This window comes from Herpailurus yagouaroundi, unplaced genomic scaffold (genome assembly GCF_014898765.1).
Source record: "Herpailurus yagouaroundi ecotype Mexico unplaced genomic scaffold, PumYag 189, whole genome shotgun sequence".
NCBI lineage: Eukaryota > Metazoa > Chordata > Mammalia > Carnivora > Felidae > Herpailurus > Herpailurus yagouaroundi.
This window is the reverse complement of record NW_024412420.1, coordinates 11,837,932-11,851,148: the sequence shown is the minus strand read 5'-3', so window position 1 is coordinate 11,851,148 and position 13,217 is coordinate 11,837,932. Positions and strand designations below refer to the sequence as shown.

General features: G+C 49.2%; 1 protein-coding gene and 2 long non-coding RNA genes across 6 annotated transcripts in view; 2 read left to right on the top strand and 1 right to left on the bottom strand.

Annotated features, from left to right (window-relative positions):
- The first annotated feature begins 2,495 nt into the window (after positions 1-2,495).
- On the top strand, positions 2,496-3,042 carry LOC121045151 (uncharacterized). The gene is made up of 2 exons (XR_005797613.1): positions 2,496-2,582; positions 2,907-3,042. It is a non-coding gene; the product is annotated as an uncharacterized LOC121045151 (long non-coding RNA).
- A 5,096-nt stretch (positions 3,043-8,138) lies between these two features.
- On the bottom strand, positions 8,139-11,643 carry LOC121044834 (uncharacterized). The gene is made up of 2 exons (XR_005797503.1): positions 11,539-11,643; positions 8,139-8,410 (listed from the first exon to the last, which is right to left on the bottom strand). It is a non-coding gene; the product is annotated as an uncharacterized LOC121044834 (long non-coding RNA).
- The window catches only part of CALCOCO2 (calcium binding and coiled-coil domain 2), a 30,834-nt gene continuing 28,947 nt past the window's right edge, over positions 11,331-13,217 (top strand). For 2 of the 4 annotated variants that reach the window (XM_040497268.1, XM_040497265.1), the window contains exon 1: positions 11,331-11,451. The gene's annotated coding sequence lies outside the window, so the exon portion shown is untranslated. Of the gene's footprint in view, positions 11,452-11,876; positions 11,899-12,604; positions 12,698-13,217 lie in introns of those variants that run through there. The other 2 variants (XM_040497266.1, XM_040497267.1) reach the window with 2 other exon arrangements.

Sequence of the window (13,217 nt, the reverse complement as noted above, 5' to 3'; positions counted from 1 at the left end):
AAAAAAAAAATAAAAAAATAAAGATGAAATGAGTTAACATTTATAATGCTCTTAAAGCAGTGCTTGGCTGGGGCGCCTGGGTGGCACAGTCGGTTAAGCGTCCGACTTCAGCCAGGTCACGATCTCGCGGTCCGGGAGTTCGAGCCCCGCGTCGGGCTCTGGGCTGATGGCTCAGAGCCTGGAGCCTGTTTCCGATTCTGTGTCTCCCTCTCTCTCTGCCCCTCCCCCGTTCATGCTCTGTCTCTCTCTGTCCCAAAAATAAATAAAAACGTTGGGAAAAAAAAAAAAGCAGTGCTTGGCTTAAAATAAAAGCTATGTAAAATGAAAATATAACGGCAGGATTGGTGTATCTATTAAATAACTTACTGAATGAAGAGCCTGGTACATACCGGTGCTTAGTAAAGGTGAGCTCCCTTCCCATCTCATTCCCAAATGTGAGTTACATCTTTCCTAGGGTTCAAATCCCAAAGGAGAACATTCCTCAAGCCTAGAAGAATTCTCCCTCGGGAGGTGAGAAACAGGAACTGGAAAGGGGGGAGCTGAAAAGGAGGGGCAGGGGCATTTGTTGAGGCCTGTGCTGGCTATCCAAAACAGAAGTGTCTTTCTGGAAGGTTTCTCCAGGCAAAGGAAGAAAGGTGATCAGGAGAAAGGCCCAGCGATGGGGAAGGAGGAGGCAGAGAAAGTTTGGCGATTCCCAGGGATCTCCGATATCTAAGGGACAGCTCCCTGGGCGGGGTTTGGGAAATCCAGGGCAGGAAGTGAGGGTGGCCCAGGTTCGGGTGAGAAGCGGGGACAGGAAGGGGTATGGAGCTAGAAAAGGAAGACAGTGAGGGCAAGGTCCTGGCATCGGGGTCTTGAGGATGAGAAAGGGAGCGAGGGTATTTTCGGGGTGAACGCCAGTACGGAGCTGGGAAGAGATGAGCTGCGGCGCCAAGGGGGAGCAGGGACTGGGAGGGCGAGTGGCGTTGGCCATAGAGAGCCACCAGGGAGGACAGAAGGAGTAACCCTGGTGAACTGGGCACCGAGGGGGACTTCGGGGGTATGAAGAACCAGGTTTTCCGTGGGGAGACACTAGGAGGCCGCGATCTAGGGCCAGCATCGGGTTTGGGGGGCTCTTACCCGCAATTCCTATCTCCCCGTCTTGCCCCCCGCTCTGCTGCGCGTATCGTTCGCAGCCACACTTTCGGGCCCCCTCCTCAAAAGACTTAAGGAGACAAGGTCCCATTGGCTGCCCCACAACCCTTAAGCCCAACCCGCGCTCCTCCTAACTTGGGGTGCGCCCAGCCCACATATATTTGCATATAGGGCTTTCCAGATCTTCGATTGGCCCCAGCGGCAGGCGGCCGTGCCCCCACCGCCCCCCCCCCCCCCCCCCCCCAATCCAATTAACCGCCCCTTTGCTCTGAGAGGCCAGCGCCCGAGGTCGTCCCGGGAGACGCGGAGGACGCTTGGGCCGCGCTCCTCGCGCTCGGGGCGGCTCCACTGCTAGCCCTGCGCGGGTCCCCGCCCTCCCCCGCCCGCGCCGTCGGGGCGTCGGGGCGTCGTGCGCAGGCGCAGCTGGAGCCTCGGGGCCGGGCCGAGCGAATCCGAATTGTCTGCCTCGGAAGCTCCAGCTGCCCCGGAGGGGGAGGGGGAGGGGGAGGGGGAGGGGGGAGAGTGGGGTGCACCGAGGGGGGCGGTCTCGTCCTCTGGCGCTCTGGGAGGGGTGAATAGCCGAAGCCGGGACCAGAGGGGAGCCGCGCAGACAGCATTGGATTGAGACCCAAGTCAAGATCTCAGGCATGTGTAATCATGGGCAGTTGACATCATCTCTCCGGGTTTAGCTTCTCCAACAGTAGAAACCGCAAACCTGCAAGGAACCGCTCTGGCTTACTGAATCATGACATCTCAGAGAGTGGGGGGGTCGTGGCCCCTCTACCGAACGAGCCCCTGGCCGAGAGAGGCGGCCGCGCAGGGCTCCGGGGTCTGGGCTTCGCACAGCGACATTCTGACTGTCCTCTGGCAGGCGGGGGAATCAGAGTAATGACTGGATTCACATGATCGTGGTTTCCTTCCGTTTCCGCCTGTGTCAGCCCAGACTCCTGCGGGCCTGGAAAGGGTTGGCGGCCAGTAGAGCTGTTTCTACCTGGGTTCGTTCAGGATTGGGGAAAGACCAAAGGATGGATTTAAAACTCCTGAAGGGGGCGGGGGGGGGGGGCGCGTGGGTCAGTTGGTCGGCTCAGGTCATGACCTCACGGGCGGTGAGTTCGAGCCCCAAATGGGGCTCTCCGCTGTCAGCATGGAGCCCGCCTGGGATTCTCTCTCTCCCTCTTTCTCTCTGGCCCTCCCCCGCTTGCTCTCTCTTGCGCACGCTCTCTCTCGACATGAATGAATAAACTTTAAAAAGCACTTAAAAAAAAATAAATAAAATTCCTGAACCACAGTGTTCTTAGGAAACTCCCTTATGGATGGCGCCGGGGATTTCTTGTCGCCTATATCCATTGTTCTTCATTCTGCAGATTTCCAGATGCTTGAATTGATGTTCCTGAAATGTAGCTGCTCCTGCGGGAAAGGATTGTTCAGTCCCAAGGAGTAAGACTTAGGTAAGACTCTGCAACATTGACTCTCACGCTGAGGATAGAGTTCTCTTCCCTCGGTTGAGGGGAGACAGAGGAGACACAGGCCCTTCCCAGAGAAGCCGTAATCAAAAGGACTAGTGGAAGACGCAAGATCCTCGCTGCTGTGGAGGATGTGGAGTTAGTCCCGGAGATTCCGAGAGGATGAAGGTTTTAGCAGATTCATTGGGAACATTGTGTCCAATCCATGTGCCTGAGACTTAGTGCTGGCCTCTGATCCCTTATCTGAATACAGCAGAGCTTTACAACAGTCCGCTGCCCCTCTCCCTGACACGCCCCCTATGTCCCCAGGGAGGCTCTGTTCCTGGACACTTGGACATTCCAAAAATTGTGTAAACAAGTCTCATCAGAAGCCCATTTTGAAGCCCTAATCACCCCCCCAACCCCCTCCCTTATAAAACTGATACATAATAAACCTTTACGCCTAGCTGTTTGTACAGTTACTCGCGACTGAGTGCTCTCATATGCCTGTAAATAAACTGTTAACCTTTTGACCTAAGTTGCTGGAGGAAGTTTTCCTCCGGCACAGGACCCTGTCCCTTTACCAGCTGATCTGCCCAGGCAGGAGCCTAGAGGCAAAGGCACGGCTTAGCCCCAAGTGGACAGTGAAAGCCTGGTCAGTGATGCTTAAATTCACGCTGGAGGGCCTGAGGTGAAACCAGGGGCCCATCTGCTGCTCTTCCAGAAACCTCCCTGCCATCCTATCCTCTACCTCTTCCCTCGGTCCCCCTTCCCTCCAGGTGGCCCTGGGCTATCGCGCCCCTCCCCACCTCCAGGGCCCTGGAGACCCAGGTGACCAGTCATCAACCGGCCAAGAGCAGATGCTTCCCTAAGACCAACCGTCCCGGCTCTGTTTCCCTCCCCCTTCCAGCCTCTTTCTTTCCCCCAGTGTCCCACCAATCTACTCTGCCAAGCTCGGGCTTTGGTCTGAGGTCCCTCTGGAGTGATATTGTGATGGAAATGAGGGAAAGGATGTGGGAGGGAGCGGCAAAGATTTACAACTTCCAGAGGGTTTCCATTAAAATCCCTGACAACTGGTTATTTACGAGAGGGTTGGCCACAGTGGGAGCTAATAGGCCAGAGCCTGGCACCCCTGTCCTTTCAGGGGTGCTGACAAGGGGGTGAAACAGTAGAAGTGCCCCCACTGTAGAGCCAAGCATCCCCTCCAGGGCTGGAGGGACGGCCAGGAAATCAGAAAGCATCCGTGATTTGTGCCAGGCAAACCCCAAACAGAAAGATCCCTGAGGCAAACACCGAGGGTTTTTCTGGGCCTGGGTGTGAAAGGTTGAAGCAGCGTGTTGAGCCTCCTTCAGTCGTCAGAAAAGTTGGACCGCGTCCCCTCCCCCAAAACTCAAACTCAGAGGCAGAAGTGCCCAAGGGAGAGACTGCAGGCACAGGTATGAAATTTGTTTTCACGGTCTTTTTGTTCCCAAGGCACCCACCTGACTAAATAGTAAGACAGTTTCCCCTCAAAGTGGTGTCTGCTCTCCTGTTGACACACAGGCTCCTTCTCAGTTTGGGACTCTTCCTCTCGGTAGTTGATGGGGGAACAAAGAAAGTCCTGCTTCTGCCTGTACCAGTCAAAGGAAGTCTTGGTATGGGACACCCGGGGGGCTCAGTCGGTGAAGCGACCGACTTCGGCCCAGGTCATGATCTCACAGTTTGTGAGTTCGAGCCCCGCGTCCGGCTCTGTGCCGACAGCCCAGAGCCTGGAGCCTGCTCCAGATTCTGTGTCTCCCTCTCTCTCTCTGCCCCTCCCCCGCTCACTCTTTGTCTCTCGTTCTCTCAACAGAGCAAAACAAACAAAATAAAAAACTTAAACACACACACACACACACACACACACACACACACACACAACCACAAAGCAAGTCTTGGTATCTGTACCAGGGACGATGGCGTCGGGAGTGGAAATGAGACAAAGATTCTTAGAAGACCTTTTTTTTTTTTCTCATACCCCAGGTTTTGGTTTTGGTTCTGTTCTGTTTTTTTGCTTTAAGTCTGCAAGGTCTGAGAGTCACAGAATCAGAGTTCTTTTTCAATCAGAAGAGATCTTACAGGCCACCCGGTATTTCTCTTGTGTTTAGAAGACAAAATTGAAAGGCGCCCGGGGGGGTGGGGGGGGGGCTCAGTCCATTAAGCATCTGACTCTTGGTTTCGGCTCAGGTCACGATCTCATGGTTCATGAGATCGAGCCCCGCGTCGGGCTCTGTGCTGGCAGTGCAGAGCCTGCTTAGGATTCTCTCTCTCCCTTTCTCTGCCCCTCCTCTGCTTGCTCTCTCTCTCTCTCAAAATAAATAAAATACACTTAAAAAAAAAAAAAAGAATTAGAAGAGGAAATCGAGGCCCAGAAAAATGTAGTGGGACTTACGAGCAGTTATGGTCACGCAGAATCTTTGCTTTTTATTTATCTTTTAATTAAAAAACATTTTTTTTAATGTGTATTTATTTTTGAGACACACACACACACACACACACACACACACACACACACAGAGCATGAGCAAGGGAGGGGCAGCGAGAGAGGGGGACACAGAATCCGAAGCAGGCTCCAGGCTCCAAGGCGTCGGCACAGAGCCTGACGCGGGGCTCAAATTCACGGACCAGGAGAACGTGACCTGACACTTAACCGACTGAGCCACCCAGGTGCCCCTTGAATCTTTGCTTTTTACAAAATTGTTTAATGATTGACTTAAATATTCAATGGGTATAGAATGGTGAAGTAAATTATGGTAGAATCACTTATTACAACAAAAAGGAAACCAATAATCATATGGTTTATAGCAATATAAAACGGTGTTTGGGGGCACCTGGGTGGCTCAATCGGTTGAACATCTGACTTCAGCTCGGATCATGATCTCTCACGGCTTGTGAGTTCGAGCCCCACATTGGGCTCTGTGCTGACAGCTCGGAGCCTGGAGCCTGCCTCTGATTCTGTATCTCCCTCTCTCTCTGCCCCTCCCCTGCTCACACTCTGTCTCTCTCTCCCTCAAAAATAAATAAACATTAAAAAAAATGGTGTTTAACCCAACAGTAGTAAGCAACAACAACAAAAAATTGCAAAGGCTATGACTATAATCGTGTCAAACGTGCATTTGTATGCATAAAAAACTGAAAGAAATGTTAAGAGAATTTTCTAAGGAAAGGAAAAGCATGACTCTCCTACAGATATAAAAATGAACGCATGTTAAAGATTTTATGTCACTCAGTAGGGAGCCAGTCAGTCAGATGGTTCAGCTGGTTCCAAAAAAGCAGCACAATTTGTCTGATAAAAAAGAACGTTGAAAGAAATTGCAAATGGACGCAAAACTGCTTTTTCTTCCACAAGGAAAGGAGGCAAAATAGTCCAACTTCTATCAGATCAGACAGAAATTCCTTGCCAATCAGTTACCTACAATTTACGGAGTTGTAAAATACTTCCCATAGAATCAGTTCAAATTGGCTAATTCAGGGAAGGGTGTCCAACAGAGAGATTTTTCTCTACAGACAACAGTCTTGAAAATATGTGTAGGATTATGAAATGTCTCTTTCTTTTTAGTTTATTTAATGTAACTTTTTAAAACAAAGATATGCCTCCCAAGTTCTCACAGGGACCATATAATATCCCCTGAAATGTTCAATAGGTGATTTGGTTTGCCCACACATTCTAGAAACACAGGGTTAATGTGAGGCATACCTGGCTCCTGTTTCTCCAAAAGTTTATAAAACAGCACACCCGGGGTGCCTGGGTGGCTCAGTAGGTTGAGCGTCCAACTTCGGCTCAGGTCATCATCTCGCAGTTCGTGAGTTCGAGCCCCGCATCGGACTCTGCACTGACAGCTTGGAGCCCGGAGCCTGCTTCGGATTCTGTGTCTCCCCCTCTCTCTCTGCCCCTTCCTCGCTCATGCTCTCTCTCTGTCTCTCTTTAAAAAAAAAATTAAAAAAAAAAAAAAAAAACAAAGCAGCACACCCAACCTGCATTCGTTGAAAGCCTAATGGTATCCCAACCTAATTAGTAGTCTCCTTCTTGCCATTGGTTATTCAATTCTTCTCTTTCTCAAAGCCGGGCGTAGAAACTCTCTGTACTTGGGAATGCAAGCTGGTGCAGCCACTCTGGAAAACAGTATGGAGGTTCCTCAAAAAACTAAAAAGAGAACTACCCTACGACCTAGCAATTGCACTACTAGGCATTTATCCATGGGCTACAGGTGCTGTTTCGAAGGGACACATGCACCCCCATGTTTATAGCAGCACTATCAACGATAGCCAAAGTATGGAAAGAGCCCAAATGTCCATCGATGGATGAATGGATAAAGAAGATGTGGTCTATCTATACAATGGAGTATTACTCAGCAACCAAAAAGAATGAAATCTTGCCATTTGCAACTGTGTGGATGGAACTGGAGGGTATTATGCTAAGTGAAATTAGTCAGTCAGAGAAAGACAAATATCATATGACTTCACTCATATGAGGACTTTAAGAGACAAAACAGATGAACATAAGGGAAGGGAAGCAAAAATAATATAAAAACAGGGAGGGGGACAAAACAGAAGAGACTCATAAATATGGAGAATAAACAGGGTCACTGGAGGGGTTGTGGGAGGGGGCATGGGCTAAATGGGTAAGGGGCACTAAGGAATCTACTCCTGAAATCATTGTTGCACTGTATGCTGACTAATTTGGATGTAAATTTTAAAAAATAAAGTTAAAATTAAAAAAGAAACTCTCTGTACTCTGTAAGGCATCCAATTGCAGAGTCTTAGGTGGTTACAGAGCCGGAGAGCTTCAAGGGATAAAATTCCTCTCACTGTCTTTTTCCAGGGAGTGGAGAGTCTAAACGCCAGAGTCATTGCCACAGGATACAGCTGGGCAGGGCTGGAGCGAGCGCAGGGGTAAAAGTGAGCCGCTGCTTGGACATCTTGTAGGCTGCCTCCTGCCTCTCCTTCCCATAGTCCACACCCCTGTCGCCCAGATACTGTAGCTTTGCACCAGCCAGGACAGTGCTGACACATATCTATTTAAATTTCAATTTGATAGGGAATTTCCATGTCTGTGTGGGTTCCCCATACGTACCTGCATATGCTATTAAATTTGATTTTCTCCAAATAAATAAGTAAATACTCCATATAAAACCCAGTTCCCAGGTGCACTAGCCACATCTTAAGTGCTCGACAGCTACATGCGGTCAGCACAGGTACTGAGCACTGCCTTCGTTGCGGAGAATCCTACTGGAGAGCACCACTGGGGAGGACTATTCCCTCTCTCCACGTCGTTTCTCCTCCCATCCCTTTTCCTGCGGGCCAAGCTTGTTATTCAAAATAAATCAAATGTCACCTTTGACCAAGACTCTTTGACCAAACTTTGGTTGGGCTCCTCTGAGCCCTCTTGACGCGGCTTCAACCTTGGGCTTCTACGTCTGCCTTTGCCAAGTCCACAGCTGGGGTGCAGGGGTGCCAGGGCACCTGGCTCTGGGTGAGGGGGTGGTGGGGGGGGGCAAACAGACCAGGTTCAGCCACTCACCGCTGACAAAATGCAAAGACAGGTGGCGGAACAAGGAAGGAATTTATTTCAGGGAAGGGCAACACCGGGAAGACAGTGGACCCTCTGAAATACAATCTCCAAAGTGCCGAAAATACTCCTGGGTTTTGTAAGGAAAATGTGGGACAGAGGTCAGAGAGTACTGCAGGTGGAAAGCGAAGGTCAGGTCATTGTTGTCTTGAGGTCACGTGGGGTCTTGCTGGCTCAGGGCAATCGTTGTTGCTTGAGGGGGTAGTTTTGGTTCCCATCACGATGATTTGCCTGCGGGTTCTTTTGCCTGAATTAAGAGGTAAGCAGGAAAAAGAAAACTTTACTTAGAAAGTACAGACTGAGGTCAAAATGGAGGTAGTTGAGGTCCTCTTTCAAGTCCGGTTTCAGCAAAAATCTTAAATCAGCTTAGAGAGAATCCTTACTCTTCCTATCTGATCAATTCCTAGCCTGCCTTCAGCAAGAGTCCTATTAAATCAGTTTAGCAAGAACCCCCCATTCTTGATGTCTTCTCCTCTTAGTAATTTTCCACCACTGACTCCCTCATTCTGCTTGATTGGCTGTAAATCCCCACTTGTCCTTACTGTTTTTGGAACTGGGTACAATCTCTCTCTGTTTGTAATGCTCCTATTACAACCGTCCCAAATAAAGTTTTCCTTTCTGTTTTAATAGGCCTCAGAATAATTTTTTCTTTACCACTTTTTCTATGAAACCTTCTTTCTTGCCCCTAGGAAGAATGAATTCTATGCTACCTTAGCACTATGTAAATTCCTCTTCTAAAGCCACTACCATGGGGTATCATACTCATTTATGCATTTGTCTGCCCTTATGGATTACCCAACTCTCATGAAGAATAAATATGGTGAGAGTCATGATTAAGAGCACAGTCATTTATTTGAGTCAGAATGCTCAGTTCAAAGTCTTCTGATGGCACTTACTGTCTGGGTGCTTGCACAAGTAACTTTACGTCTCGAAGCCTCAACTGTCTCATCTGTGAAAAGGGTATAATAAAAAGTGCTTCCCTTGTAAGGATTCAATGAGAAAACCCACTGTGTCAGGCAGAGTAGCTACCCCCATCCCCAGTCTTCGTCTCCATTCCTAACACTTGAAGATAGGAGAGGAGGATTTTCTCTGTAGGTCTGAATATTGATTCCCATGCCTTCAATATCCAGTTATAAAGGGTTCCACTTGCAGCCTTCCCTTGACACTTCTATTGGAAATAAATCACAAACTAATCAATGTTTTTTATTCCACGCTATCGAACTTAGCTTCCCAAAATGTCAACAAAACAACCTGTTGATAAGACAAAACTGAGATCATTCTTACCTTACTGAGAAAGAAGACAGTCTTTTTCTTTTTCTTTTTCTTTTAAGTAGGCTTTTTGCCCAGCACAGGGCCCTACGTGGGGCTTGAACTCACAACCCTGAGCTCAAGACCTCAGCTGAGTCAAGAGTCAGCCGCTTAACTGACTGAGCCACTCAGGCACCCCACAAGGATACTTTCTTGCCAAAGTTGTAGCAGCAGCACAGAGGCAGAAGGACAAAATAGTGGTGTTTATTGAGACTCTGAAGTTGGTTTGGGGAAGGGGTGGGTGGATTTTTCAATGCAAAGATAGAGGCAAAAGTTGATTAGGGTAGGGTTAAGGGTCATGATATCATAGTTTAGTATGGGTGGACACAGCCAAGCAAGGATTTTGAGGCCAAGGGCTCTTAGAGTCTATCATCATGTGATGCTTTCTCTTAAAGAATCAGTGGTTCTTTTAGGCAGTTCCTAAAATGCACAATGGATTCATTTGCATTTTTAACCTCCCCACAAGAGTGTCATGAAATAGTTGTGTGAATACAGACATTAAGGTATGTAGGGGTAGGAGATTTCAGTTCCAAGGGCTTTTTAGAAAGCCACTAAGTAAAATTAAGGGAGATGTATCCAGGATACTGAGGGCACTATCCCTGTAGACAGAGTTTAAAATGGAAAAGCAGGGGCGCCTGGGTGGCTCAGTCGATTGAGCGCCGACTTCGGCTCAGGTCACAATCTCGCGGTCCGTGAGTTCGTGCCCCGCATCGGGCCCCTGTGCTGACAGCTCAGAGCCCAGAGCCTGTTTCAGATTCTGTGTCTCCCTCTCGCTGACCCTCCCCCGTTCATGCTCTGTCTCTCTCTGTCTCAAAAATAAATAAATAAACGTTAAAAAAAATTAAAAAAAAATGGAAAAGCATAATTTTGGTCACTCAGAAGGTGATTTGAACTTTCAAAAGAAGCCCCAGTCCCTGATTTACTCATTATTCCCCACCATGCATTCATCTCGGTTGAATGCCACCAGTCTTGAGAGAAGACACAATAAGGAATGCTCATGCCCCTACCTGAAATGTAAAGTGGTTTCAGGGGCATCAATCCCCCCGCGTTAGACTGCACATAAAAGTTTCTGTCCAGATTTAGATGGATGCTACTCCTTACAGAAGAGGCACTTCTCAATTTACCTGTCCAAAGAAAAGCATGTGCAGTGTTAAAGAAATAATTATTCTGACATTTGTTAAACCCGTAAGAGAGACATTATCCAGGACTATTGCCACAGGGACCGTTACAATAGAGGAGACATATGGTGCTCAATTCCAAATACGATAAGGACAAGTGCATGAAAAATTACTAAAGGGAGACATCAAGGGTGGGAGGGGATTCCTGTTGAAGTGCCTTAGCAGAATTCTTGCTGAAGGCAGGCCGTCGATCAGCTATCAAGGGTGAGAATTTCCAAGTTGACTTTGCAGGATTCTGAGTTTATGCTTAGTTAAGAACTACCCTGACAGAGTTAACACTAAAAAATAATTTCATTATAGAAAGGGAATGATGAGACACAGGAAGTGGGGCACATAGGGAGATTGCTGGATCTCCTTTATTTAGGGGCAGGCGGGAGGCATGATTAAATGCCAAAGGGGGTCTCATCTATAAGACTCTTAGGGAAGTGTGATATGGGGGCAGGAGAAAAATGAAGATGACTTCTCGATGGCCCTTTCTCGTTCAGGACCGGAAGAAGTAAAGTTTTGGGCTTTTTTTTTTAAAGGTAAGTAAACAGCTCATTCTAAGGGAAAAATAGGCTCCTTGGGGTGAGAATGCTGTTTGGGATGGGCGAAAAGCACAAAGAGCCGCAGAGCGCCCCTGGGGCTCAGTCACCTGAGCACTACAAGTCCCAGCAAACATCGCGGCGAGGGCGGAGCTTGGTAGCCGTTGTGACGTGGTGGGCGGGATCAGACGGGATCTGCGGTCCCAGGAGTTTTTAGCCCCGCCCCTGTCCCTTGCCCTGCCCTGTTGCTGTTGTGCCGACGCCGGCTGCTACCCCCGGTGAGTCCCTGGAGTGAAAGGAGGGCAATTAGGGGCAGTTGGGCCTTCGGGTTCCCCAAATTCAGACTTCCACTCCTGAGGAGGCACCTTGGGCAGGCAGAGATGTGGCTAGTTTCGGTTTTCACCAGCTTCCATCTTTCTAGGGTGACAGTAAGTGTGAGTGGCGTCATGGAGCCCCTGGAGCCCCTCCCGTGGCCTTGGAGGGTTGAGGGGCAGTTTTCTCCCGAGGAGGGCCGAGCTTCAGTGCTTGTGGCCGGGTGGCAGGCTCCTTGAGCAGAAGGGACCCCTCTGACGGCGAGTCAGGGTCTTGACGTCACAGCGTCATCTACCCCACCCCCCACCCCCCAGTGGGCTGAGGTCTTGGCAGTTCCTTAATCCCTATCCTTGACGACATCAGCATTGCTGTTTGCTTCGAGGCCGCGGCGGCCCTCTGCCCGGTCACCCTAGGCAAGTTACTTTCTCTTTAGGCCTCAGTTTCCCTGTCCGTGATCCCCAAAGCCCCTTTCCTTCAGATGAGGCCTTCTGTAATTGGAGATATTCTAGGCAGCCGAGAAGAAAGAGCGTAGTGACCTGCTTTTTTACGGGTGATCTCCTGTAGCCCCTCCTCACCGCTACCTTCACCCCAATTCAGTGTAGGTGCTAATGTTCCCCGTTAGGATTTCAACCCCTCCCAGGCGTGTTAACTTTTCCGGATCACTTCGATTCTTTGTTCCTGATGCAAGCCAACAGGTGGCCTTTGCTGGAGCTGAGTAGAATAACACAGATGCTATGTATTATAACTTAACTTCCCCTGTTGGCAAAAACCGTTTCAAACAAAAGACTTTTAATGCAGTCGGTCTTTGTAGATTAGGGAGAGTACATGACTAGGAACTATCCAGGTGACTCACTTTCACGGGTATTTTCAAAGGGCCTCTACCTGAAACTCGACCCTTGAGCAGGTAGGTATGACAGCTGTGGAGTGGAAAGGACCCCGAGAGAGACAGTGAGAGTTACTTAGTGTCGACAAGCTGTATTATCTTTCAAGTCAGGTGGTACATCGAGGGCTCTTTAAAAACTTTGTGCTTGTCGATATCATACCATGGTTCCTTCTTTCCTTGGATGACAAGAGAGGCCGTGTAGATGACCTCTTTCGCTTTCTTTTTCTTTCACTTAGGATCACCATGATCGCTGGGAAGTTTCTTAGAGATTTTCTAGCCTGATCCATGCGTTTTACTGATGAGGATCCTGAGGCCTAAAAGGAGGGAGTGTGAGTTGGTTAAGATCGCAGAGCAGGGGCGCCTGGGTGGCGCAGTCGGTTAAGCGTCCGACTTCAGCCAGGTCACGATCTCGCGGTCCGGGAGTTCGAGCCCCGCGTCGGGCTCTGGGCTGATGGCTCAGAGCCTGGAGCCTGTTTCCGATTCTGGGTCTCCCTCTCTCTCTGCCCCTCCCCCGTTCATGCTCTGTCTCTCTCTGTCCCAAAAATAAATAAACGTTGAAAAAAAAATTTTTAAAGATCACAGAGCTAGGACAGGAACCCAGGCCCCTTGGCTCCTAGCCTCGCTCCCTTCCCACTCACTACACTTGAAACGCTGTCCCCACCCATGTCATTTCAGGGGTCAGCACGGTCACCCCTTTCAAGGAAAAAGTGTACCATCTCATTAAGTTAGAGGTGGAGGACACGGCTTTGAGCCTCTCAAACCGTTTCTTCTGGTTGCCTGCATCTCCTGTCCCAGAACGATTTTTCTTTTCTTCCCTGGTACCGTTGCCTCTGCTGGTGTGGGGTGTGG